Genomic DNA, 26,598 nt, shown 5'->3' on the forward strand with positions numbered 1-26,598 from the left:
CTACCGAAACGTTACATCTTTCCAGCTGCACCGACTTGAGAAGAAAAAAAAACGTTCCAATTTTAATGGAGTTGAAAATATTGGAGATAGTTTCCTGGCACCCGAAGTATAAGTATTCTTCGACTTGCCAAAAGAGCTGCGGATTTTATTGGTGTTTCAAACAGGCGAGATGCCGTGCGACGATCTGAAGAGACGCGCCTGTCTCCGAAGTTGAAAAGTGCCACAGCAAAACGTGGCTTTTATCATTCTTTCGCAATTTGACCGTCAAGGTAAGAGAAGCAGTTGTACACTTGTCAGCACTGTCGTGTTCGAAACAACAAAAGGTCAAATTTAATATAAAACCGTACGTAGTCGCTGAAAGTACCTTGACTAGTACACCCAATACATAGCACGTACGTATTCACCATGCACCCTCACAAGCGTCGAACGACAGGTGCAGCAGCGAAGTAATAAAAAAGTGTCAGTATTTTTACCGGCAATTTGTCGTCAACTTCAATCACCGTGTGTGCTGAAATGCAATATCGCGTCAGGACAACATCTCGCTCGTTTGTAGAAATTTCAAGTACACACATACACCTACATACACACGTAGGTTCAGGGGATGAAATATGAACAGGACTTAACAGCCTGGTGTACCAACTTGCACCACCGCGTTTCCGGGACACGAAAAGTAGTCAGTCGGCAAGGAGTCGGTGTAGGTACAGTCCCAGGAAGAGTTGGTAACGTGGGAACCCGAAGGAGGAGGTATCCTTTGGTTGAAAAGTCCGATTTATTTCCCTCAGCCTGCTTGCTCTCGCACCCTCGACACCCTTCGCCCCTCTCTCGTCGCGGTTTAATATAGGTGAACAACTATTTATCCCCACGCTGGTGCCCTCAACAAAGCATTCAACGTATACGTATCAACAGCAACAGAGACGTACCAAGGCACGTACAAGGCACGCATATACGTATAGGTAGACACGTACGTACCTACCTGCTGTGCGAGTTCGTGCATTCATACACAGGGTGTCCGACGCAACGGAGCGTGTTTTATCGCATGAAAATTGTGTAAAAATTCCGAAAATCTTCCTCGCCATCTTAATGCATGGCTAGACTAGTTTTTTTACACGTCGCGCGTGTCAACTTGGTTTTTTGTCAATTAAACTCGACAGACCCCGTCAAGTGGCCCGCATAACTCACCGAAGTTAGACATATTATACGCGTGTATGTGTATGGGCTGAATAATGCTGAAGAGAGTTATTCGTAGGACGGCCGAAAAAGCACCGAACCGAAATGTCAGTAACACAATTCGGAAACAACTGTTTCACAGTGAAACGTACAATTACTCTCTACGGGAAAATTCCAATTTGACACTTGATATTTGAACGGACACGAGACACCCTGTACAACACAGGACGTACAAAACGATATCATGCGCTGCATAGGTAGAAAAGGGTATAGCATATACCGTTCTAGCACACACGATGGAGTAGGTACACATTAGTACACCTGTACGGATCTATGTAGGAACATTCTCGCGCACATACGTGGGTGGGCTGAAGGTGGTCTCGAGGAGGTGGTGAATGGTCCCATTAATTCATCCCGTCACCCCTGCCCGGCGCGTAAACCTTGGCGTCGGGCACAGTAGGAACGTACTTACGTCGTGCTGTACTTGCGGAGAAAGAAGGAGAGAGGGAGAGAGAAAGAGAGAGAGAGAGAGAGCGACGTACACACACACGCCACGCCATGCCGCGGATATGTGTAGGTACGAATCGTGTAGTGAGACCTCGGGGTGAACTGAACTGGCGCGAGTAGGTATGCCAGAAATCTTCGAAAGTTCGGTTATACGTATAGGTGCATGGAGGAGGAAGTTTTAGTTGTGCATAGCGAAATGCCACCGCCCGCTGCATTGGCTCGGTGAACTTTCAAAAGAGTAAGAACTTAAGCGAGTATAAACGGGATGCGGTTAAATTGATTCAGGATGTATCTAGTTTTGTATAATACTATTATATGTACATATTGTGGATGATATACTTTCATCCTGGTAGAGAGAAACTTATTGTATATGCGCGATGTAAAATAACGGATGAAAATCCCCTGCATCCCCGGAGATGAAGAGAGAAAAAACGGCAAAGAAGAAAAAGAAGAAAAAAAAAAAGAAAAAGTAGAAGAAGAAGAAGATCAAGAACAAAAAACAACAAGTACAAAAAGGGACGTGTTATTTTTAGCAATGGCCGACTTTCGTCTTTCAGAAACCGTAAATTTGTATTCCGCAATGGAAGAAGAGGTCGTGCCTAGAGAAGCCAAGGGTTCTATCTTCCTAGTTTATTTGCAGCGAGGAACACTGGGTGGGTATATCGCTGGTATACACAAGGGTCGCTTTATGGTGAAGCTCAACGTAACTCAGTGAACCTTACGAGTCGGGTCGAAGGTAACCGCATTTTCGAAATCCTTGCATGCAGGTGACGCGAACCGCAGTAAATACGAACGGTGCCAAAAATTTCGTTCAAGTTATTTGCCAGAGCGGTTGAAATCACAGAAAAGTCATCGAATCGTTCAGAAACAAGTACGTCGTAAAACGAAAAAACTCCTCTACGGAGTCCGAAGCGGATGGAACGTTAATACCCAAATTTGTATGATCAGAACCAAAAAGCTTCCAACGGGGATCCCAGAGAGGAATACAACACTCGAATTTACTGAAATTCTGGGTTTATAAACTGCAAGGATCCGGTTTAATTAGCGATGAGTCGAAAATCATAGAGCCGTACTCGATGCGTCGCAGGAGCGTGAAATCGTCCCAACGACATTCGGGCATTAAAGAATCCTCGCCAATGATATCCAATGCCGGTGAGTTCGCGCGACGATGCATGAATACCGGCTGCATAGAACCCATGATCGTGTTATGGTTGATTAAATATTCCATTTGATTGTACAACTGATGCTGAAGCATCGTTCTGCCGTGATCAATTTCCATTTAGCTTTGATAATTCAAGGCTGACACTGGATTAATCAGTAGCAGCGGTGAAACTTTAAACCGTGAAACGGAAGCCACAGCGTGAACAGCGTGACGCAGAAATTGGATCGATGAAAAATAGCCATGCAGCCTCGCGATCGAAAGAAGAGAAAGAGACAAAGAGAGAAAGAAAGCCGGAGTATCTGCTTCTGACTCGTCCGAGAAGAGTAAAAGAACTGATCAGAGATATTTGCGGTTCACCGAGCGAGAGAAAGGGGCGGAAATAGGCATTCGGGAAAACGTGAAAGAGGCGTTGGTTTCTATAAATGCAACGAAAGAAAGATAAGCCATGAAGTCACGTTTATACAACGACCGTTGGGTTGGCGTAAGACCTGATAAAATTCCACTTTGTTCGAACACTTGAAGAAGAATTTGTCGTAAAAACATCCCCTCCGACTGACTTTCCGCAATCCCTGCCAAGTATTCGACCACCTCCCACTTCGCGTAGTGCGTCCACCGGAGTCAAGCGTCGCAGTGAGGCAGACGGAAAGAGCCTTACCCTCTTGAGGATGAAGTCACAATCAGCATATTCTGCGAGACACAATAGGTTCGGAGTTCACCTCGCTCTCCTCGTGCGGGTGGTTAGGTTAGGCATACGTATTACCCACCCCGCAAACCTCGGGAATGAAATAAAAACTCTCCCCATCTCTTTTGTAGTCTTTTAGCTATACTATACCGCGACTTTATTCATCCCCGGTTTCCCACGGGTAACCATCCGTTTGAGGAAAATAGGGATGAATTTCTTTTGTATTCAGAGTATCGGGCTTTTCCCGTTCAATCTCTCTATACATGTGTACTCATAAACATAAGTATGTAGTACATAGATACGTACATGTACGCGCCCTAACGATGTCCAACGGAACACCAACGGGGTGAAGCCTCTTTGGTAAAGTGAAGAGGATCGTGGCCCTACGCCTCGCCCACCCTTAGCACAACGCGTCCCAATCCTCTCTCGAACAATCGTATACATACTATATAAAATCCAAATTTCATCCTCTCTTCTTTTTCTGCAACTTCAAGCACTCTGCCAGAGCCAGCGAATATAGAGAATGGAAATTCCATCCTTTGCCTCGTCGTACACTCCGTGGTATTCTATCGCCGCGCCATTCTTGTCACCGTGTTTATCTACGCATCAACAAAGTTTTTTTTCTTTTTCTTTTTTTTTTTTGCTTCAGAAAGAAAATTGATCAGTGGTGACGTATCTTCAACCAAGCGGGTATTCCCGTCGTGCCAAATTTCTGTCACTCGACAAACTCGTTCTGCAAATGGGATCTGACACACCGACCCACGACAAAATGAAAGTCAACTTTGTTGTACGTACGAGCGCAAATTAACAATCTTATTGGATAATAATTAATATACCAAGGTGATCTGTAATAATTAATTGGCACGCAACATGTAATGATTTGCATACTGCATCTATCACACACAAGCACGATGCTTGCCGTTCTTTCTCGGTATGATTAAACATTGAACAGTCAACGTATATTCAATACGCAACATCTTGTTCCAGTAGTATGAAAAATTTTACGACAAAGGAAAAGTTGTAAAATGGACTATCGCTGCGCTTGCCCTACATAATAATTACAGTGTGTGAAATGTTTATTTCCAATTTGGATTAACGTTCATCTGACCATGATTTGAAATCGTGTAACCGTTTCCGACATCTAAACAATTGCACCTTTCTGTTCTACTGATCTTAATCCTAGATAGCGTCGGCCCTCTTTTAGCGACAACAACGCCTCGCGTAACGTAAAACCAAGTTGCCGACATAAGTATGTACATTGTAAATGACACATACCGCGATATGCGTAAATGGAATCCTCCTCATCTAAAACTCTACCGTGATCGAACTTCTGGACAGAGACACGTAATATACCCGCAGGATCGGTGAACGGTTTTCTGTTCGTGATCACCGGCCGTGAGAAGGAGGCTTTAGAGTGTAGGATAAAGAGAAGGCGGGCGGGGGGAGTAAGGGGGGGGGGGGGGGGGGAGAAAAAGAGAAATGGAGTGAGGAACAGAGAAGAGGAGAGGAAAAGAAGAGAGAGAGAGAGAGAGTGGAACCCGACTCGGAAATGGATCTGCACGGTGAGTGACTGAGTGACGTAGGTCTGATACCAACGCGATCAAGTGCCGGGAGGCTTTGAGGGCCGAAATAGAACCTCGCCTCGTAACTCATAGCCTGCCAATTCCCATCAGCACCAGCGAAGGCGAAGAAGAGGGAGATGTAAGAGGAGGCGACGGGACAAAGTGAGCTTTCGCCGCCCTTCGCTCCTTTGTACTTGTAAGATGAAGGCATCACGCGTTATATACGTGCTAAAAGCTAGTGTAGTGGATACTTCGTTCCGGTTATTAGAGACATTTACTCCCCCGATCCCGTTACTACATACATATTTTCGCACTCCCCGAAAAATCAGGTTATACGGCGTGAAACCTGGTCGAGTATATCATACAGAAAGTCAATTTCGCTTTCAGACTTTCAAGTACAATGAGAAATTCCTCGTCTACACGTATAAACTACGCAAGTACAACTTCAGCGTTTCAAAATTGCTGCTCAAAAGAATCAATCGCCATCAAAATCAAATTGGGTATTTGATCAGGATGTTGAGCTGATTAACTACCGTGTTTACATTTTATCCTGCAAGTTTTTTTCGTCGGATTACACGACTGGCCACTTAGCCACCCGCCGCGCATGGTCCATGCAGTGCACTAATAGATTAACCATAACTCATCGGCGTTGGTTCTCGTACGGATGTGTACCCACGCTGAAGAGGTATCGTAACACCCAATCGGATTTACCTATTTGCACCTCGCGTTAGTATATTCACACAATTTTCAGAGTACCTAACTATAATCCCTGTAACAAGTTTGTACCAATATTGAAAATCGTTTTATCAGGCTGTTATTAGGTGTGCCGAGGTTGAAAAATCGGACAAACGAGAGGTCAACTTGTTGGTGGTATAATTTCTGCCCTAAAAGTGCAGTTTCAGCATACGAATCGGTGTACATGTTCAAACTTTGAAGTCTTGGCCAATCTAATCCAGCCAAACCGACTACAAAGGCTAGGAAAAATTAGAGGTCATCATAATCTCATGAATAACAACACGATTATGGAATCAAGAGCAAGCGTAGAAATTAGGCGAGGAATTTAGTTTCATTACCCAATTTCGTGCGTCGCGGCAGCTAAGCTTCTTTTAGTAAACCCATTTTTCAAACTTTTTTTATATAAGTCATTCATGTTCTTGAATCCCCGTCGGAAAAATATGTTCTCCGAACTCCGTAAGGCAAAGAAGATCAGATTTTATTTTCATGGAAGAATTGTACGGTTTTCAGTTAATTTGTTTTATCTCGACCTGGGGCATTATTCATGCAGCACTCGGCAGGATCGTGTTTTATTTATTTAATTACGTTCTACTGACGTGACGGCGTTGTTGAAAATGAAAAGAGGACCGGAAAGAAAACTTCCTTTAAATTTGCGCGTGACTTTCACCAGAACCAAACCGTGTCACCCGAAGCTTTGTGAAGACTAAAGAGGTAGTTGATAAAATGTTGGTTAACAAACGACAACGCGTACATAATTACCTAGCCCAGTAAACATGAGCCGGTTAAAATGTGGTTGAAGAAACGTTAAGGTCGTATAATTATGGTATAGGTAGAAAATATTACCGTGTTCGATATACGGTAATTTTTCAGTAAAATATTAATCGTTGTCTCTCCACAAATATTATACGATTTTCATTACACGTACATTTAAACAACGGTTTCTAGACTAATAATCAACGTTTTGTTTACTAGTTCAATTGCTAATTTAAATTCGTTAAAAACCGGTATATTTATAGATATTAAAATACAAATTTTCTACGTTTCATCGTCAACGTTTTGTTGTGGTAAGCGAGATTCGTAGTATAAACGTGTGGTAAAACCGTTTATATTTCTAGTCTTATGAACAGTTAATATACATGTTTTATTCCTTCACCGGTAACACAAGTTTAACGTTTAATTCACTGCTTTTCTACAACATTTAAACAACGGTTTCTAGACTAATAATCAACGTTTTGTTTACTAGCTCAATTGTCAATTTAAATTCGTTAAAAATCGGTATATTTGTAGGTATTAAAATACAAAATTTCTGCGTTCCATCATCAACGTTTTATTGTGGTAAGCGAGATCCGTAGTATAAACGTGTGGTAAAATCCATTATATTTCTAGTCTCATGAACAGCTAATATACATATTTTATTCCTTCACCAGTAACACAAGTTTAACGTTTCGTATAGTTACCATACCTTGCCAATATGTTCTCATTAATTGTTTAATAATTAAGTCAATACACTTTTGATCTACTGATCACATGTAATACGTGAAAATTACGTCGTACATAGACTTGTCATATCGATACACAGAATTATATACCTACTCGGGCCGAAACGTAAACAAGATTTGTTTCGTACCTTTCTGACCTTCATATCCAAGAATACTACCCTTTTCAACATAGTGAGGGCAGGAATCAACTTTTACATCATTTACTTACATATTGCGATGTTTGAATTTGGAACTATAATCATTATATTCAAGTTTTTCTCATGTTAGCAGTGACTAAAATTCAACGTTTTGTTATCCTCCTCAGCACGTTTTTCTGATTACCTTAAATTTTGTAAACAACTGGTCATTCGATTTCCAATCTTTTTTTTCATTCGATAAACTAGTAAGTATCATCAAAAATATGAAAAAATTCAGGTGACATAACACTAGAAGTGATAATTTTATTCTACGTAATATTGTAAAGTAGAACAATATGTTACCTCCATTTTTTCAAATTCTTTTCCTTGTGTTATTGTTAATTCCCTAACATAGGAAAAAAAGTTGAAAAATCGATGAACAGATTTTTTTACAAAGGTCACCAAGAAATTACGTAGTTGAGCATATAAGTGCATCCCTTCGCGGCGTCTTTATTAATTGTAAAACATACGTTTTCCTATACCATAATGTATATATTGGAATAACCCATGCTAGGAAAGCGAGTGGCCGTAGATGAAGCTCGTGTACCATGGATGTTACATATACGTATAATGAGCGCATGTATCAAACGACAAGCGGTCGCGAAGAATCGAGAATGTCCGAGCGTGAAATACTCGCGCCTCTTCTTCTGCCTCTGATTGGCTCGCTAGGTCAGCGTGTTGTAACTCGTACGGTTCCTGCACGCTGAGAGCCGAGGACGACGCGCCAGAATGCCCCCCCCCCCACCGCCGTTCGCGAAGGCTCTCAGCTCACGCGATCAGTGAATCAGTCTAATTTGACCAACTTCCGAGGTCAGTGCACGTCCGTGTTTATGTGAGCCTTCATAAGCTGGTAAGTACAAATGTATTTTCTATTTGGAAAAATTTATCACGATGATTCAATACAGACGAAAATGACAATACAGGCGTAAATAACCTGACAATAAAAAGAAGAAACAAATACTTTGTGATTGCGTCGTACTTGCTTTTGAACGTCGCCGAAAGGATGTAGGCACAATAGAATTGCTTGTAGATAATGCTATAAGAAGCATGTCTATGGTATGGAATATATACTGATTGCAAATAGAAGCCGCAGATATTTATTGTTAGCTTCACTCTTACTTGTGCAGGCATCGTTTTTCTTTTATAAGGTTATCCAGTGAAATAGATCGCTAACACATACGTATCATGTACGAATGAACGATCATTTAGTGGCTGCATCTTTTCCCAATAAACACACAGTGGTTGAAATGATATATAATAGACCTGTCAAGACACGTTGAGAGAACGTTGAAATGGCACATAAAGATTATTCTACCTAGAATACAGGTGTTAAATACTATGTATTTTCAGGTATTTGACGGATTAGCAGTGATATCGAGGAAGTGAATGCTCCAGCTGCGGTCGAATAATAATTAAAACTTATGCGTACTGCGTACCTAGACAACGCTTTCTATAGCGTCTGTGTTCTTTTTTGAAATAATGTGCCAATACTTTTTATTATTTTACTTTGTCAGGATTGTGATTTTTTACCTAGTCCCGAGATGAAAGTTAACAATTTTCCTCGTTAGGGTATAATCATTGTATGATTATTTTGTTTCATGTTTTATTTGTTATCAAACCTCTTGTATCGGATATAAGTTTTTGTTTGTTCATGTTTACTTAATTTTACTATTTGCTATACTTCTATACTCTTGTGAGTACATCTGTACAATTGAGGTATGCGTATATGTAAAAGACTGTATGTTTATTTATACATCCCAGTCAACATTCACACAGTTACATCGTTGGCATAATAAAATGTCCGCATCAACGATACAGACAAACTGGTATATAAAAAACTACTGTTATGTTTCGGATACATTGTTAAAGCGGATATTTCGATACGTGTGCAATGTAACTATTGTCATTGTTGCCTTGGATGAAAGTACCTTATAATAAATATATATCATGTTTCGCAAAGGTGTGTGCTTTATCTCATTTAGTTGTCCTGTATTTCTCATAAGAATACATAGGTGTGGATGTAAAATAATTAATATCATTTAATTGGTGCAAGTTACCATTACTGAAATAGCTAAGAATGTGAGCGTTGCTGTATCATCTAACCCCTGAGATAAGTCCATATTGACCATACAAGAAGCTTTTAACAGCTTGTGTATTAATATAGTACATGAAAAATTATACCGAAAACATATTCTCAAGTTGGTTGTTACACGTTTATCGGAACCGCGTGATATTCGATTAAGTGTATTCAATTAAACGTATAATAATTGTTTACGGATATCGTTTTTACGTTAAATCAACACACATTAAGTACGTGTATTATTATGAAAAAAATTTTCCAATGAACACGCTTATTAAACGTGTTTGAACCACGAAAAATGGTGGCTATAACAGGTATATATTAAACGTCTACGTTAACATTTAAATTGCGTTCTTTCATACTTGTTTCATTACGTTTCTGAAAACCGTAATTTCGACGTTTACTTCAACCGTGGAATATCCGGATCATAATCACTAACAGAAAACGTTGATGAGCGCAGTAGAAAAAACCTATATCAGGGCGGACATTTTTCACGAGAAAAAACGTATGTGCTGAACGATTATTCAACTATATACAACGTTATTTTTCGACGTATTTCTTACGATTTATTTACCAGCAATGTTTATTGGGAGATACATAATGACTTACCAAAAGTCGTCGTTAACAATGACCGACGATGACAGTCGAAGCAAACAACGCAAAACCATGCAACTGCAATCCGGCCGTAGGTGGTAAGGACAATGAATTCTGGCACAAAACTGAATTTCACTTTGCCAAAAGGAGCCGCAAGGCACGTGTATTTGGCATAATGGGCAATACACAATACACAATACTGCTGGGTATACGTCGCACAAAGCCAGCACATAATACGCCAAGAGAACCGGAGAGTCCCACGTTGCTTCTGTTCACACATTTCAGTCGTAATTAGCCTGGAATTCCCGACCATTGTCGCCTCGCATGATCGCGACGTAAAACAATTATAATTCGAAACGGGTGAATGAAATTTTTCATTAGGTAGGTAGGTAAGGGTTTCGAAGGTAATGACGAAGGGTGCAGGCGATAACTGAGGAATGGACTGGATCCAAAGGTCTGTTTATACACGAATAGATGGGAATCTTTTAGAGAAAGAGAGAGAAAGAGAGACACACACATACATATATATATGTATATACATAGAGCATTGAGTTGGCGGCTGGCAATTTCCCTCGGAGAGTACATCTTCTAGTCAATTACCAAGCGACAGAGGAATTTCAGTTTATCGATGCTCAGGGTGAGAGTGAAAGTTGGTGAATGTACGCGTGGTCTGAAGGTTAGCGGATGCCGAAAACATCCCAGCCCCCTCGGCAATTTATCGGAATTGGTTAGTACCGCAAATTTTCAACCCTTTTCCCTTGCCTCGTCTGCCTAAATCATTATTTCTTCAATATATATACTTCTGGTTAAGCGTTCGCTCAGCTAGTTGTAATGGCTTCGAAGCCCCCGGCGCGGCGATGCTGCTTGTGCAGACAAGCCATGTCCGTTGATCCGGTTCCCCATTTTGTTTCTGCCTCAACCGTATCGCGAGGGGAAGAGGTCACATTGGACAAACGGAGAGAATCCCCGGCACTCGAAGTGTATTTCCTAAAATCTCCGTCCAAGGTGTAAATCTGGACTACCATCGTTGGCTACTCCGTCAATCCTAGAGCTTCGGCAACCCCGCGATATTGAAACGCGGAAGTAACTTCTGCGTGTTCCGTAGGAACCCCTCGACGAGCTGATTTATGTAGGTACGTACGTACCTACGCGGCGTCAGTATGGGTATATACCTGGACGTGTAATTGTCGCCTTCGCGAATGTATACACCTTATACAGATGAAACAGCGAGGAGGACCGTGAAGCGGTTGTGTGTAATCGAGCGAATTGCGCCGCGACGTCGTCCGCCTGGATCCTGAAATGAGCTCATTGCTCTCCGTCTATATACGTGCGTTTGAGTTAATGCACGAAGCCGAGTAAGCCAGAGGATATTACGGGTGGAGGTGGGTAAGAGTGATGGGATAAAATTGATCAACAAAGTGATTAAGATTGAACAATTGCGATTTACATTGTAAATTAGTCGCCCGCGCGTATACTCGAAAGATAAATTGTTTAATTTATGTCGAGGAGGTTTCGCAGGCATGTTAAATTTCACAGCATTTCAAGAAGAGATGCATCGCCTTGTGATGAAAAGTAACAGAGTCCGGCGCTTCTTTTACGGAAAATAAAACTCACCTCGTACATTTTCATCGCACCCGCAAAGGCCCTGTGAGGATGGCTGGAGTGTGAAGGAACGTTTAAGGGGTCGCGCATGTTATTCGAGCTATCTTGGACGCGTGGTCGTAATTGCTAACCACTCGGAAGACGAGCTATTAGTGCAGATGGCCACACCTGTCCTACTCCTCTCCCGCAAAGTTATATCACCTGACCCATTGACCCGGCTGATTATTCTCTGCCGTTAACAAAAGCAGCAGCCGAGAGAGTATGGATGAGAGTAATCATCCGTCATCGTTCAAGTTGATTAGCCAAATTATATCTAATTCCGGGTAGTTAACCTAGTTATACAGGGATTAATTTTGAGGGATGACGAAGGTTAATACTCACACTTCGTTGACTAGTGTAGCTCGGATGGATGGTACTCGGTAAATCTGTAACAGAATAGAAATCAGATTTTTAGCATACGGTTTCACCTCTTTGATCGATCCCCGTCGAAATTTTATTATAGTATTTAAAGTCCTCGCCTGCAAACAGTTCGCTTGAAATTTTCATGTTCAAAAGCAGCCCCGAAAACTCCATTCAGAATTGAATAAACCCAATTCTGTATCTCTCACTTTGCCATGTTCCCCCGGATACAGTTTGCGGCAACGAAAAGTGACTAGATGGATAGCATAAACGTGTCTCGACTTCAAAGTGCGTTAGAATCGTGTAGTAAAGAGCAGATGGAAGTAATCGAGCTAAAGAAAGTCTCTACCCCGGGACGTGAAATGAGGTAAACGAATCTCACACTCTCTGAAGCAGGAATATAGGGTGGTAGGTTGATAACCAAGAAAGGAACTCTCCTTCATTTCAACACTTTCCCCGGCACTCCTTTGTCCAGTATACCCTTTCCACAAAATAAAAAGCAAGACCCCGACTTTATTCTCGCAACCGAGAACATCTCCGCCGCCTTGTTACAACGCGGTAAGAATATTCCTCCTGTACACGTATAGTCGAGGTGTGATATAGAGCTATACACGTTCGGAGGTACCTGCCTTACAAGGTAGAAGTAAAGCCACACACACACACACACGCACACGGTACACGGCAGGCTTCAAATATACACGTACAACACCGCGCGAAGCTCTCGAGCGATCGAGCGAGCGAATGGTACAGTTCCAGCGAGAACGATAGGGTTTGAAGAGCTTTATTGCCTATACCGTGTGACCTATTGTTTCGAGTATAAGTGGCGGAAGGGCGTGATCGAGTGCCGAGCGACGTCGCGGCCGACGGCGGTTCAAATTTTCCTACACTTGCACGACGCGTCCATTTTACATCTGCGTATAATCTATGACAAGAAGCTTGCAAGCGCTGTCGCGATTATAAGTTTCGTGCGAAATATTGCGAGCTAATTAGGAAAGCGTCTCTACCTAACAGCGTCGATGAACGAGGGGCGTCGCATCCTTACGCCACACTGGCTCAGTTTTGTCAAAGTTGAGCCGTGCGTAGATGAGGGTGAAGTTAATTACAGTCGGACTAACTAGACGGGGGCGAAAACTCAGACGTATTTTTATTCTGTAGGTGTTTTTTCTTTTTATTGTTTGTTTTTGCACCGTCCGTCGGATTAAATATCCCCGTTTGGTAGTCAATGATAATTTATGGAAAAATTATGTTTATTCACCTTCTACCGACGCTGATTTATAATTCGAACGAAGCAAAAACCTGGGTTTTTCTCTGATGGTATGGGCTTGGAAAGAGAATCAAATACTCTTCAACTTCGGTTTTGTTGAAAATTTAATAAAGAGGTAAATGCCGCAATAAGCTGGACGAGAGTGAGGGTAAAAAACGTATTAAACTCGGGAATCCTCTTTAACTCGTCTCTCTGCTTTCACGTGCAATCAAATTTTCATGCCTTTCATTAATCCGTTTTATATTTCCAGTGAAAGAGCTTAATTTATGCCTTAAATCAGAAACAAACAGATCGCAGGAATCTTTCAGCGCAGGAATTTGCAGTCAGAGGCAAACAGAGTGTAGCAACCAGAGGCGTAAATCGTCAAGAATACCGTTGGCTTGGTTTACCGAGAATCAGGTATACATGACAATTCGATCAGAGTTTAATGGATAGGAAATCTACTTTGGCGACCAAGTTTCGCACGCAGATGATCACAGGTACTGGTAAATCTACCAGGCTAGAACGGCGTCAACTACGGATATCCACAACAATGTTATGCCTCGACGATTTGGCTCCGGTGGCAACTGAATAGAGTCTTGCACCTACACCTAATCCAACCTAATTAGCGCGAGGGTTGCGACGAGAGCCGGAAAATATTATCGTGGTAAATTCTGACGTGTGAAATGGCGAGTTCAGTTAATTGGATATAAAACGCACGTACGTGCCGCCATCGAAAATATTCAGAACGAGATACGGGATGATTGATCGATGAGGAGTGCATTTTATTTGCCGATCTGCTGAACTACGACTGGTATGGAAAAATGTACGAGCCACAATCTCCACATATATGTCATAGTTTACACTACGCATAAGGGTATATATTATATAATGCACGTGAACCACTTTTTCACTTCTCGACTGAACCCAGGCTCGAAGAACGGTCGGAATGATCAATTATCAATTCAAATACGAGAATCAATATGTATAAGCGTTAGCTCTGGATCGGTGGGAGGGTAAAAATTAGTCATAATATCGAATCCCTGAGTCGACGAGAAGGAGAAAGAACTGAAAACTTTTCACAATGAATTACAGACGAATCAATATTAGACGGTTTCAGGATATAAGGCGGTCCCGTGATTTCTTTGACCAATCAGTCACCGAAAGAAAAGAAAAGAATTTCACAACGATCAATGAGTTTGTAATGTGTAGGTACAAAGGAGGGCGATGAATGCAAGCACGCGCGTGCAATTATTCCGGATGATATGTCACCGGGCACCATGATGTCTAATTGACGATTTTCGATAAGATGTCAGCTGTAAATTACATCCATACACGAATTTCAGTCTGCTTCGTCATACCCGTGATGTAAACATAGGATGAAAGAGAAAGGAAGAAAGAAAGAATGAAGAAAAAAAAATGAAGGGTAAAAATTTGCTGACAATGTAAGCTCGCAATCGGTTACGAAAATCCTATATAAAGCCCTGCAGGATTTAGAAAATGATTTATAAACAGAGCAACGTCCTCTACCTCCGAGACCCTGCATCGCCCCTATGACCCCTACGGCGTCCTCCACCTCCTCCAGACCCACATTTCATCATCCCGCACGACCTCTTAAGACGAAGGTGTATCAATCATCCGGTGCTTCATCCTCCGAGACGGCAATATTTCCCAAATGCATCGAATGCGCGGAGAGCTTTCACCGAAGAGAACGGAACGTGATCTTCTTTCTCCCCGGCTAGACCCCCGAATATACTGCCGGGTACGGCAACGCGAAAAGGAACGAAGCACACAGTGTATTTTTACCTTTATCAACGCCAGGTCCGCGAACACTCCGATTGATGCTGTGCGTCGATCGTCGGTGAGAGAACTGACTGCATAAATGCATCCACGCGCATTGTATATATGACAGTGTTTGGAGTGTATCGTTTATGTAATTCACGAGAAAATATCTCGTCGACGGATGTTTCGATTCCTCGCAAGCACACAAGAGCCATGCAGCCGACTAGCCCGACGTCGAATGCAATTGAAAAGAAATCTGAAAGCTGGATCCCGTTCTACGACCCTTTTGTACCGGGAAAATAATATACATACCTATAGAACATACATGCCGTGTAACTGTTTTATACAAGAAGAATTCCATGCAAACCCGACCAACGTCTGACCCTCATCGTTTCTGATTTTGTTTAAAATTCATTCTGCAGTTGTTCCAACTCTGAAACAATACCCGGAGTTTTTTCAGATTTTTCATTCCACCGCTCAATCATCTATAAATATTTGGAGTAATTTTAAAAAGGACCTCTTGGAAAATTCTCGAAAAATTCTCAGAAACTGTATTTTCTATTCCAAAGATTTCAAGACCTGCCCCATGATGGACCAAATCTTCTTACAATTGTTTGCAGCACATTCAATTTTTTGCTCAACTACAACATTATTTAAACGATCTGAAAATTCACGAAAAATTCTCAAAACTTTTATTTTTCGCATAAAAGATTTTTTGGTCGATTTTAATATGGAGCGTTTTTTGTCAATTTTTTTGGCGCCGAAATTTTTTTTCGTCAACTGAATAATGAAACCGGTCTAGAAATGTTCTAAGTGAAATATGAAAGTTTTCAGGATTTTTTGGGAATTTTCATACCGTTAATTAAATTCATTGTAATAATATTTATAAATAATTAACTAAATTAATTAACCAGTCGAACAAAAGACCTGAAACAATTCAGGCTACCGTTTTAGAGTTGGGAAAATTGCAGAACCAATTTTGAAAAAAAAAATTAAAAGTGGTGAGAATCGGACGTTGGTTGAGTTCGCATGGAATTCCCCATATATTTCCGTGGAAAACGGTATCGCAGCCTCCGCCCGCCATTGTGGTTATCTCTTCTTCAAACATTCGTCCCCTCTCCCCCTCCATTACGTATACGTATAACGTCTTTCGGATACTTCGTTCCCCGCAATCTGTAATCCGTACAGCTCGCCTTCAGCCGACTCAAGCGCACACCATTCAAATTTATATCAAATGACTGGACGCGCGGAGGTGCGGGGAGGCGGAAGGAAGAAAGGGGAGGAAAAAATGCGAAAGGGGGAGAAAGGTTAGATTAGACGTGTATGGGTGTGTCCGCGGCGAGCCGGGCGGATGGCTCATGGCTGACTCGACGGTGTCTCTACTACTGCCGACGACGCAGGCTACACACGGCTCCGTTTCACCCTCTCCGGGTTCCGATGCCGTGAGGGCGGCCAAAGCGACGGGGCAGCATCCAACCCTCGGCAGACCCGCGAGGAGACAAATGCGAAAATTATACCACGCAATTTGCATCCTGCAGAATTTATGCATTTCAGACTTCTTATTGAGCTGGGATTCCGTGCACTTAGTATTATACGCGGGAAATGCTCCAGGAAATGTAACAAATCATACCGAGAGTTGACTGCAGCCTCCGCGACCCGCCGCACCTTCCTTAAATTCAAACCTTCGAGCGATTGTTACAGAGATTGCGCGGCGGTCTTCCGTTCGTTGCTGTTTTATAGTTCGTTTAGAAAAAGTAGCCGATTATCACAGTTGCACGGTTACGAACGTCGGTAGTATTGTTTATAAAGAAGAAAATAGTTTCAGAATTCCTACGGCATTGTGAACAAATGAATGAAGAAAAGCGGAAGTATCTCCACCCTGCTGATTTTTACAAACTCGCGGAAACTTATGCGGTAAATAACCGAGGTAGAATGTCGTGCGATCGATCGACATCAATCTTCCGTCAAAGTTCTAAATACCTGCAACCGTTTCAAGCGCTTTGTATAAATTCCGGGTAAAATGTACAACGTATTGCAAATTATTGGATATTAAATTCTTCGCAACTCGCTAGAGAAATTCCATCAAACTGAACGTCAAAATCACGGATAGTTCGAAGAGTTTTCGTACGACCGCAAGTCCCATTCGATATTAGAGATATAAGCTCTGATGAACGTACAACGGCGCTACAAAATCGTGTAAATAAGTGATAAGCGCCGGTTAATTTTCGAAATATCTACTCCCGAGGATAATGCTTTATACTTGCATTGTTTCGTGCATAATACACCGGTAAAGGGTGCATAGTGTCGCCGAGCGTCAGCTACAGTGCGTCTCAAAGGACTTTACAATAGCAAAGTTTCACTGGAACAGTTCGGCACTCTTTTAAAGAATAATTAGTTGACACCGAAGCCCCGGAACACCTCAGTCCCACAATTACGTATACAGATGCAGTTAGAGAAAAATCGGTTGCTGCTCTCCGATTTCTAGGTACTTAAAATTTAGTGAGAACAGCATCGCGAGAGAGCATCCGGTTGCGTAAATACAGAAAATACCGCATACAGAGGCAACGTCGCGTCGTCCCCAAATGAGCGAAATCGATCACATTCATCGCATTTTTGGCTTCGCTCCAAACGGTGGTGAATATTGTGTGTAATTCCCCTCGCGTTAACGACTTTTATTTTGACTGCATTTAAGTGTATGAGATACGAAGTTTCGGAGACATTGATTAGGCTGATGAGGCTGATGAGGCTGATTAGGGCTCGAAGGACTCCGGACGACTGGCGTAAAAAAAACTACGGTATTGAAAGACTCCGTTGTAAGAGAAAAGCTTTCTGAAAATGGCTTCTCTCGAGGTGAATCTGTAAGTACGTCTGATGCCCGTCTCCTTAACGAGAAATCGACGAGCACTTTTTCTACTGCCTACTGGAACTGTAAACGACAGGAAAGTTAGGTTAGGTATACCTACAATGCAGTTGTAAGGTGAGGGAAGAAATCTTATAGTCTCTGGTTATCTGACCCACACTCGAGCTAACTGACGTTCAAGTTGGGAATACTTCTGAGCTCAGTAAATATCTAGCGGAGCACTGCTAATCCTTGGAATTGTTTCGGTGGGTTGGAATATATTCCTCGTAGAGCGGCAAACTCGGTTGAAATGGGGCTACGCGGTGTTGCCGGGGTGGTGAAGTTTCCCCGAAATTAAAGCTGGTGACGATGACTTCAAGTACCGTCGGCCCCGAGTGTGCAGCCAAACCGGGTTATTAGCAGAACCCCCACACACTGGTAGGAAGATTGAAAATTCAATAAGCTGTTAAAATTGTTTGCCTCCTTTGTCCTGTAACAGGTATAATACCCGGAGATAAACAGCGGAGGGGGGTGTAAGCTGAAAAATAAATTTAACAGCCACTTTCGACGTCGGATATTTGTGAGAAAGCCTGCCTCGTCGTCGGCGGCGTTTGACGTGATGGAAGGCTGATGTACAATCTTCTTTTAAAATTAGGAACAGAAAACGACGACGAAGAAACTAGGCATTACACCCTTCGAATCACCAGGCGAGATATACTCGTATTTCTGCATAAATATCCATCGAGTTTCTTTGATGTTCACGTCATCAGCTGGTTGTAAGAAGAATTATTCATCGTTTCCTTCTTCTTTGGTACATCCTAGTTGTTGGGACGTGGATTCTCCCCGCCCAACGTGCTGCACATGAATAATATATAAAATGATGTGAAAATATACGAGAAACTGGTTTCTCGTTGCAGGCTCGCAGGCTCGCCGTAAACTCCGCAAAGTTGGCGGCCACGTCCCATCGGTCCTTTTTATGCTCCCTCCTCTCGCCTCGCACACCTTGTTTGTTCATTCATTGTTGCTGGTTCAAGTTTCGCAAGAATATGGGCCGCGCGAAGAGCGTCGAGAGCGGGCGGCTAAGGGGCGAGTATCACGGACCGGAGGTACACTTATAGATGCACTCGAGTTGCCATGTGTGCTACGCTATTCACACATGAGAACCTGAATGCCAGGTAAGATCCCCCGCGAGGCTGAACCACCGGAAAAAGTCTGCAGAACGAGGAAATTGCTATAGTGACTTCAGGCATGAGTCCGCTGCCCGGCCTCTATTATACCTTCTTCGGCAACTTCGTATTTATTTTTATTTTTTCTTCACCCACACACAGATGGTATTCACTCAATTTCCGGAAGTATAAAGATATGTAATAATATTAATGAAATAAGTTGTCGTACACGCTAATGAACTGTAACTCTGGATATTAGTCGACTAGAAGATTCTCATTACAGGGAACTTTTGCTTCGATACCAGTAATTGAAACAGTATTTTTAGGGATGCAGAAAATCATAACTGTAACTTCATAGTCAGCGGTTATCTGAGTTAAGTCAGGCAGTGCGTATACGCGAATGTATGAAGGACACGAGTAGAAACAGTACAACACTGTACCGACGTACCCATTTCATAAAAAACAAAAAAAATACTGCCTGGCTAGGGGGGGGGGGGGGGGGGAGTGGCGTTAAAGAATGGCGGCGAGAGCTTGGATATGCGTGGTGACGGGACAATTTGCCAATCGGATATCCATGAGTTTTAATAAAATCCTTGCGACGAACGAGTTTGAAACGGCAACGTTGTTAATCGAATTCCGAGTTTTGTAATAAAATTTGACAGACGCAGGGGATGAGGGTGACTCTTCCTGTGGGAACCAAAATTCTGGGCACTGACTCCGAGTGACTCGTCTGCACGAGACTTTTTCCGTACTTCGGAGACAATAATCTGGACGTTCGCCAAGATCTTTGATCCCGATTCAGCTCAGTCCACGCATAGACGAACTCGGTCAAGCTCTCGAGCAGAACGGAGGTCGACCACAGACGTACCCGCTCTAGCACGTATGCACCCTTACCGGATATTATTTATACGTACATGTGTGTGTAACGCGGATGCACGAGCAAGCACAGTGCGGAGTTGATAAATTCAAGATGGATGGCCGGCGGACCGGAGCCTCACTCCGAACCGATAAATATTCAAGTCACTCACTTAACGGATTTCTCGCGGTAGCTACCAGCGGTTAAGTTGGTTAAGTCGTAGACCGGGAACGAAACACGGTATGGCCAAGGGGCGGGAGGAGGAGGGGGGAGGGTGGGGGGGTGGAGGAGAGGAGCTTTGCAACCTTAATGACTCGAGAGCAAAGTCGGTGAATAATAAATCGGCGAACATTGCCGCGGTGTGTTGTTCTTGCGTAAACCTAACGCCGCCGTGTCCCGGAGAACTTCATCGCATCATGCCAAATTACGCTCGGTTTCGACCGGAGACATATAGCGTAGATTTCGCGTGACATACGCGGCGAGGACCGGGTGATAATACACGGGCGTGCATATTACATAGCTAAGTAAACAGGAGCGCGGGACCCGTAGTCAAACAAACAAATATAGATATACCAGGTGAGCGTTTAATTTCGGTACGGTCCGGATGTACGCGAGTAGTCAGGTTGAAGCGAGGCGGTTTCCACAAGCCGTACAAAGGTGTTTGTGATGCAAATTTCACCGCGGATTTCACCCTACGACGGACATCTTCCCCCCGGGGTGACGCCTGCCGTGCAACTCTATACGTGGATAACCCGCAGGGTATGAATCGGGGTGGAATTTCACCGGATGGTCTGAGAGTCACCGCGGGGTGAATTGGATTCGTGAAAATATTGACGAATTCGCGAAACTAGAAATGCATTTTCAGTCAGCTACCCGGTAGTACAACTTCGGAAGGAAGTAGGATCGTCGCCTGTAGAAATGGAACGGAATATTGCCAATCGGCCCCGAGGCTCCGAGGGAGAAATGACATTTCGTCTTTAATTCGACTCTGCCGCGTCGGGATTATTACGTCAGACGTATTACGGCTTGTATATCTATGGAGACCGCGGCCAGGAAGATATACACGCAAATTTGAATAAGTTACATCAACGGCACATTCCCTTCGTTTCATATTCGTCCGCGCCATGCTTTCGGATTTAATCTCACCGGAATTCGAATCTTGCCATTTCAGAGGCACTCAACGTTAATATCGTACCTACCCGTCTATCTACCTACACAACACAACGCGTGGGAGAAAGTCAATTCCGATACGTCTAATTACAACTAAAGTGATTTTATCCGCTGACGAAATATACGCAAATTGGAGTCGACTACTTTCTGGAAGGAACAGGAATGCCTGAACTTACACAGAATCCCGGAAACTTTGATTACGCTTGAAGCGAGATATTCTCTTTCAGACCGAGACGAATGTGACTGACGTGACAAAGATGGTAAATATAACGAGGCAATATGCTGCCAGAGGGCCCAGCTGTAACAAGCCCCGAGACAATTGCAGGTATTCATCGACGGCCTACTTCGAAGCATTTTTCTCTTTTCCCAGGTGTGACATTCGATATGAAATACAGCGCGGGTTAAAGCGCGGACGAAACTAATTTACGGAACGTTGTAATATCCACTGAGCAATGCGATTCTGAATCATCTACGTCAGCGTGCCGATATAAATGAAAGATTCGCAAGTACTTGACGGATCTGCTTTACCGAATTTCTTTTTACGCGTTCAACGGAACGACGATATAAAGTCCGAGAATAATCCGCGGGTGCACTTGATCAGAGTAGAAGCTGCGTGTACGGATATATATATATATACACATATAAAATATAGATGTATATACAGGCGACGTAAGAATTATAAATGAGAGAGAAAATTGGTTTGATACTAAATGTTATATCCTCCGATCCGTGACGGGGGAGCCCGGTCATGTGAAAAAATAATGACCTATGTAAGAAATAGGAAACTCCTATTTCCGGATAATACCGGAAATTGAAACTTACCGAAGAGTAGGAAAAAGGGTCTTATTGTTCTCCGATATCAACAAAACTGTACGCTTGCGAGGAAAAATACAGAGAGAGATAAAGCGTGAAATAACGGGAGAAAAAAGAATCTCCGTTATGATATCTTGCGATATTACACTCTACGCAGCTGTCAACGATTTACGGTGTCTTGATTATCAGTACGAGGAAAAGTACTACTAGCGGAGAGGACTTGTATTAGCAATTCTAATACAGAATGAATTTGTTAATTTTCATTGTAAAGAAAAGGAAAAAAAAAAAGAAAGAAAACCCGAAATACAAATTAAGCGTGAAAAGCCGCTAGGCGAAAAACCCGGGTCACGGGGTTTCCTTGACTATACCCATATATAATACATATATACGAGAAGAAGTCGAGGAGACAAACAAAAAATAAACCAGCAAATATCCGTCGCCTCCGCAGACTTTGAAGAAGCTGTGAATTCGCGCGTTACCTCAATAGGAACCACTTTGAATTTCTGTCGGCAGTAATATCCTGCAATTTTGTGTGCTTTTCAAAGACACTCACACAATTGCCTCTCGCTTGCTACCCGAAGCTAAAAGCTTATACGACGGTGCTTCTTCTCTTTCGGCGAGGCGGAGTTTTGTGTTCAGGTCGTAGCAAACGACGTATCTTCTACCCTGAATGTGAGTAATCAAATTCCTTCCTCTTTCCTCTCATTACTCAAGCTACACGCACGAACACACTTCATATATAATTTATATAACGCGTGGATTTACTTCGTTCGCATTTTTATTCAAATGCTGTTTCCCACTTGGCACTTTGCACATTCCGATACAAGATCTCTGAATGATTAGCTTTCTCAGTATTCTGGATTTCATGTCCGACTTCGAAGCAACATTTCTGAATTAAATACCCGGAGACTCTTCGAAAATTAAATCCCATGCATTCCGATGTAACATCATCTTCTTGTATTCCAAAAGTGATATTGTAAAAATAAGTCGAGTATAGGCATGCACGAATGCAAGGGACCTAATTCACTTTGAATTGGAAATATTATTCATTTGGTACCTTTTCTTGGTTTTATAAATTTATAATGCAGCCTGAACATTCTCCCTTCTGCAAGATCCATGTCACAACAGTAAAAAATATTTTCAGAATTAATAGTGCGTTCTAATTATCACAACGTCAAATTTTCATCACACTTCGCAGTACACTTATTGTTAGACGCTGCTGCACGCTAAGGCGTTGCTGCGCGTTTGTTCAAAGCAAAACAAAGTCTGCAGCGTAGTTCAAACGTGTCCAAGTACAAGGGTAGGTACCTTGTGCACCAGTAATAACGAACAACACTTTGGCAGGATGAAAAATGCAAAGTCGTCAAAGAAAAAATAAAAAAAAAAAGGACAAGAAAAAGAGAGCTGAACGCGGTAAAGAAGAAGTCTCCAGTCGTAGAAATATTGGAACATCGTTCATCTAAGAGAGTTCGAGAATGTGAAAGGAAATTTTTGCTGTTTCAACTACATACTTTTCTTTTCATTTTTACTCCTCGAATACGCGTTCAATTCGTAAATACGAAATTATCCGAGAAAATGGAGTAGGCTTGTCTCAACGCGAGCAACAAATTCGAGATTGAATCTACTCAGAAGCCCAGTTCACTTAGGGGGTCCTATACGCAGTCCTGCGTGACTGTAGATAAAACGATTACGTTTCGTTGAGATGTAAGGAACATAACTCACTGTCCCGTTGACAAAAAGCGGAGTATTTCGGGCCTATACATTCGAGTGTATGGCGAGGCTACATTATGGTGTATTACCTTGTACTGTCATACGACGAATACAAGGGTGCGCCTTGAGAGGGACCATTTTAGTTCAAGAATAATTGTCCGCGTACTCAGCAACGATAATATAACATGCGTACAATATCTATTCCGTGAAGACGAAGCATCCGGCAGTCCTGTGAAGGAATCTTCGAAACGGGCCTAAAATCGTTGAAATCATTCCAATCCCCCCCATGAATATTATTCGCATACCGCGCGAGCAGCCTCACCGAAGCAATGTCAAGTTCGACGACACTGCTTCATTTTTAAACCTACACAAGAAACAGTCATTGTTTCGGCTGATAAATCGGCAAGCAAATTACGTGATCGCGTTGCTAAAAATTGCATCGTGTGTCGATCTGGTTGCTACCGTAAAATTCTGAGTAATAACTTTGTCAGCTTTCTCGGGCCTTTAGTTAACGTGATCTTTTTGACTGGGATTAAGGAGAATGAGCTTGATATCAAAAGATGTCTTCATGGGATCAAATACTTATGTAAAACCGATGTGGTCTTTGGAATATGGGGGCGTGTATCCAGCGTGTCTTAACCCGAACAGTAAGACCAATCATCCGTTGAACTGATGTGTTGGATGACCTTTGCCCGTGTTTACCTCGTTCTTGATTAAAATGGTTAAATGGGTAAGATAATTTTATGGTCGAAGGTTCAAACGAGAAATGAAATTCAATGAAACAGGTAACATATCAAAACATAGTAAAATTATGATGTGTCTACTTTTGTTTGTCTGCATTGTCTAATATTGTTATAGATATAAATATACTACATCTATCTGTCTATCTATCTATCTATATCTATTTCTATCTATTCTCGGACTTTCCACGGTAAGCTGATGCGATCATTGCTTGGCCACCAGAGTGTGGTCCCGCAATGCACGTGTGAATTAACCCCGTGTGCATCTTCCACTGATTTTGGTTCGATGGAAACGGTATAATGCTAAACATTTCATAAGTCGTGTGTAAACTGTGCTATGTTATTGCAAATGCCACGGTGGTCCTCAACGCAACGAGTCTGCCCGCAGATACGAATCGTGCTGCTTAGAGGATCGGCAAACACGTTTATACCCTTATCAAAAGCCTGAGCTGTAATTTTGAGAGTGTGAGAACAGTTCTGATACCGCTGTTCACCAAGGTTGTTTCATTAAGCGAGAGCGACGTTCACTCGAGCACGCGTGCTGATCGTACTTCCGGCGTTATTCACAGATATTTCGGTGGCTTGGTCTTGCAGATACAGTGTTGATAACAATGATGCATAAACTATTTTTACATTTAATCGTGCCGTTGAAAGTTTTAATAGCGAAATCTAAGTTTTCGACAAACATTTATAATAATATATCATTTGTATAATAAATATGAATGATTTTTTTCAACTTTCCAACGATGAGGGGTTATTGTAAAAGTATCTACAAGGATGTAGGCCCATGTATTGAGGACGTTATAACAATCGTTGTAAAGTCACCGTCAAAAAACTACGTCATACTTCATCTCGGTGACAATATTTCTCGTCAAAATACGTATAAGGTATACACACGGTAACTTGATCGAGGTTCTCTAGACGATATTTATACGAGCCAAGCTATCGAGATGCCAATATCTCGCATACGCCGACATGCGTCATATTAGTCACGTACCAAACGAACTCTCAAACAGCGGTACGTCGCGCTGATTGCAGATACTCCGGAAGACTCTTCGGTCTGAAGAAAGGGACAAAACACGAGGGGTTGAGAAGAAGAAGAAGAAGAAGAAGAAGAAGAAGAAATCCGACATTCGCAAATTACGATCCCACGCTTAGCGAGGCGGAACCACTATACGAGGATATTTCAGATCACGTGTTGAGAAGATTTTAAAGGCAAAGCTTAGAATGCGAAAGAAAATTCCAGTCATAATTGCACACGCGATCTAACCTTTCAACGGTCGACGATGAGCCCGGTAACCAGGTGTATAATTGTGGGCTGGGATCAGGGTCAAGGGCAAAACGTGTCTGCACAAGAGATCTTGCGATTCGCGTGTGGTGAACGGAAAAGGGTACGAATGATCCCTTGGTATAAAATAATTCGAAGGCAAAGAATAAAATTTTCATAAATGTACATACATTATCCTCAGGTTTTCGCGGGGAAAGGTTTCATTAAAGAGCGACCAACTTATGTATAAGAGAAGAAGATCCGGTTTTAGTTTAGGTACCGCAACGATTCTCGCTCCTGTAGTGGAGAAATTAAAGTAAAAAAATTTAACAATTCCCGGGAATCAGTAATCACGTTTTAAACATAAAACTTCTGTCTTTCTTTGTGTTTCAACGCTGCGCAAAGGAGAAAGGAGCTTTGATTACACACATAATTGAGCTTGCAAAGGATTTACCCGCTTTTCAATCCCATCAGATGACGTCAACGTCGGACTACTGCATACAGATACCTACATCGTATGAATCCCTTTGTACGTTTGTGCAAAAAGACTCAAACTACGCTTCAAAGACGTGCATAAAGATGATTTTTTTTCTCCCTAAATGAATTCCGAGAATAATTTTCCCCTGCGTGTGAAATTTTACCGTGCAAATGAATTCCCAGTCACGGTTCTCTTTTTCATGCATCTTCTAATGGCGCTCCTGATCTCCAAAATTCTCGACGCTCCCCTCCCCTCTCCCAAACACGGCCGAACGCGAAACGAGACGATGCGGAAAGACAATGCAAAATTAACGGCAAAATTCAAATACTGAAAATAGTAAGTATTGGGCGACAGGTACAAAGTACCACG

The 26,598-nt window shown here is 42.4% G+C and overlaps 1 protein-coding gene and 1 long non-coding RNA gene across 7 annotated transcripts in view; one reads left to right on the top strand and one right to left on the bottom strand.

Annotated features, from left to right (window-relative positions):
* Positions 1–26,598, bottom strand: part of LOC107219410 (Ig-like and fibronectin type-III domain-containing protein 1) — a 171,672-nt gene that overhangs the window by 101,775 nt on the left and 43,299 nt on the right. For 5 of the 6 annotated variants that reach the window (XM_046734882.1, XM_015657612.2, XM_046734893.1 and 2 more), the window contains one exon: positions 12,148–12,191. The gene's annotated coding sequence lies outside the window, so the exon portion shown is untranslated. Of the gene's footprint in view, positions 1–12,147; positions 12,192–15,502; positions 15,551–26,598 lie in introns of those variants that run through there. The other variant, XM_046734880.1, reaches the window with a different exon arrangement.
* LOC124293627 lies at positions 6,790–9,449 on the top strand. Its single transcript, XR_006903499.1, has 2 exons — positions 6,790–8,340; positions 8,841–9,449. It is a non-coding gene; the product is annotated as an uncharacterized LOC124293627 (long non-coding RNA).

The sequence above is a fragment of the Neodiprion lecontei genome, chromosome 1, assembly GCF_021901455.1.
Source record: "Neodiprion lecontei isolate iyNeoLeco1 chromosome 1, iyNeoLeco1.1, whole genome shotgun sequence".
In the NCBI taxonomy this organism is placed as follows: domain Eukaryota; kingdom Metazoa; phylum Arthropoda; class Insecta; order Hymenoptera; family Diprionidae; genus Neodiprion; species Neodiprion lecontei.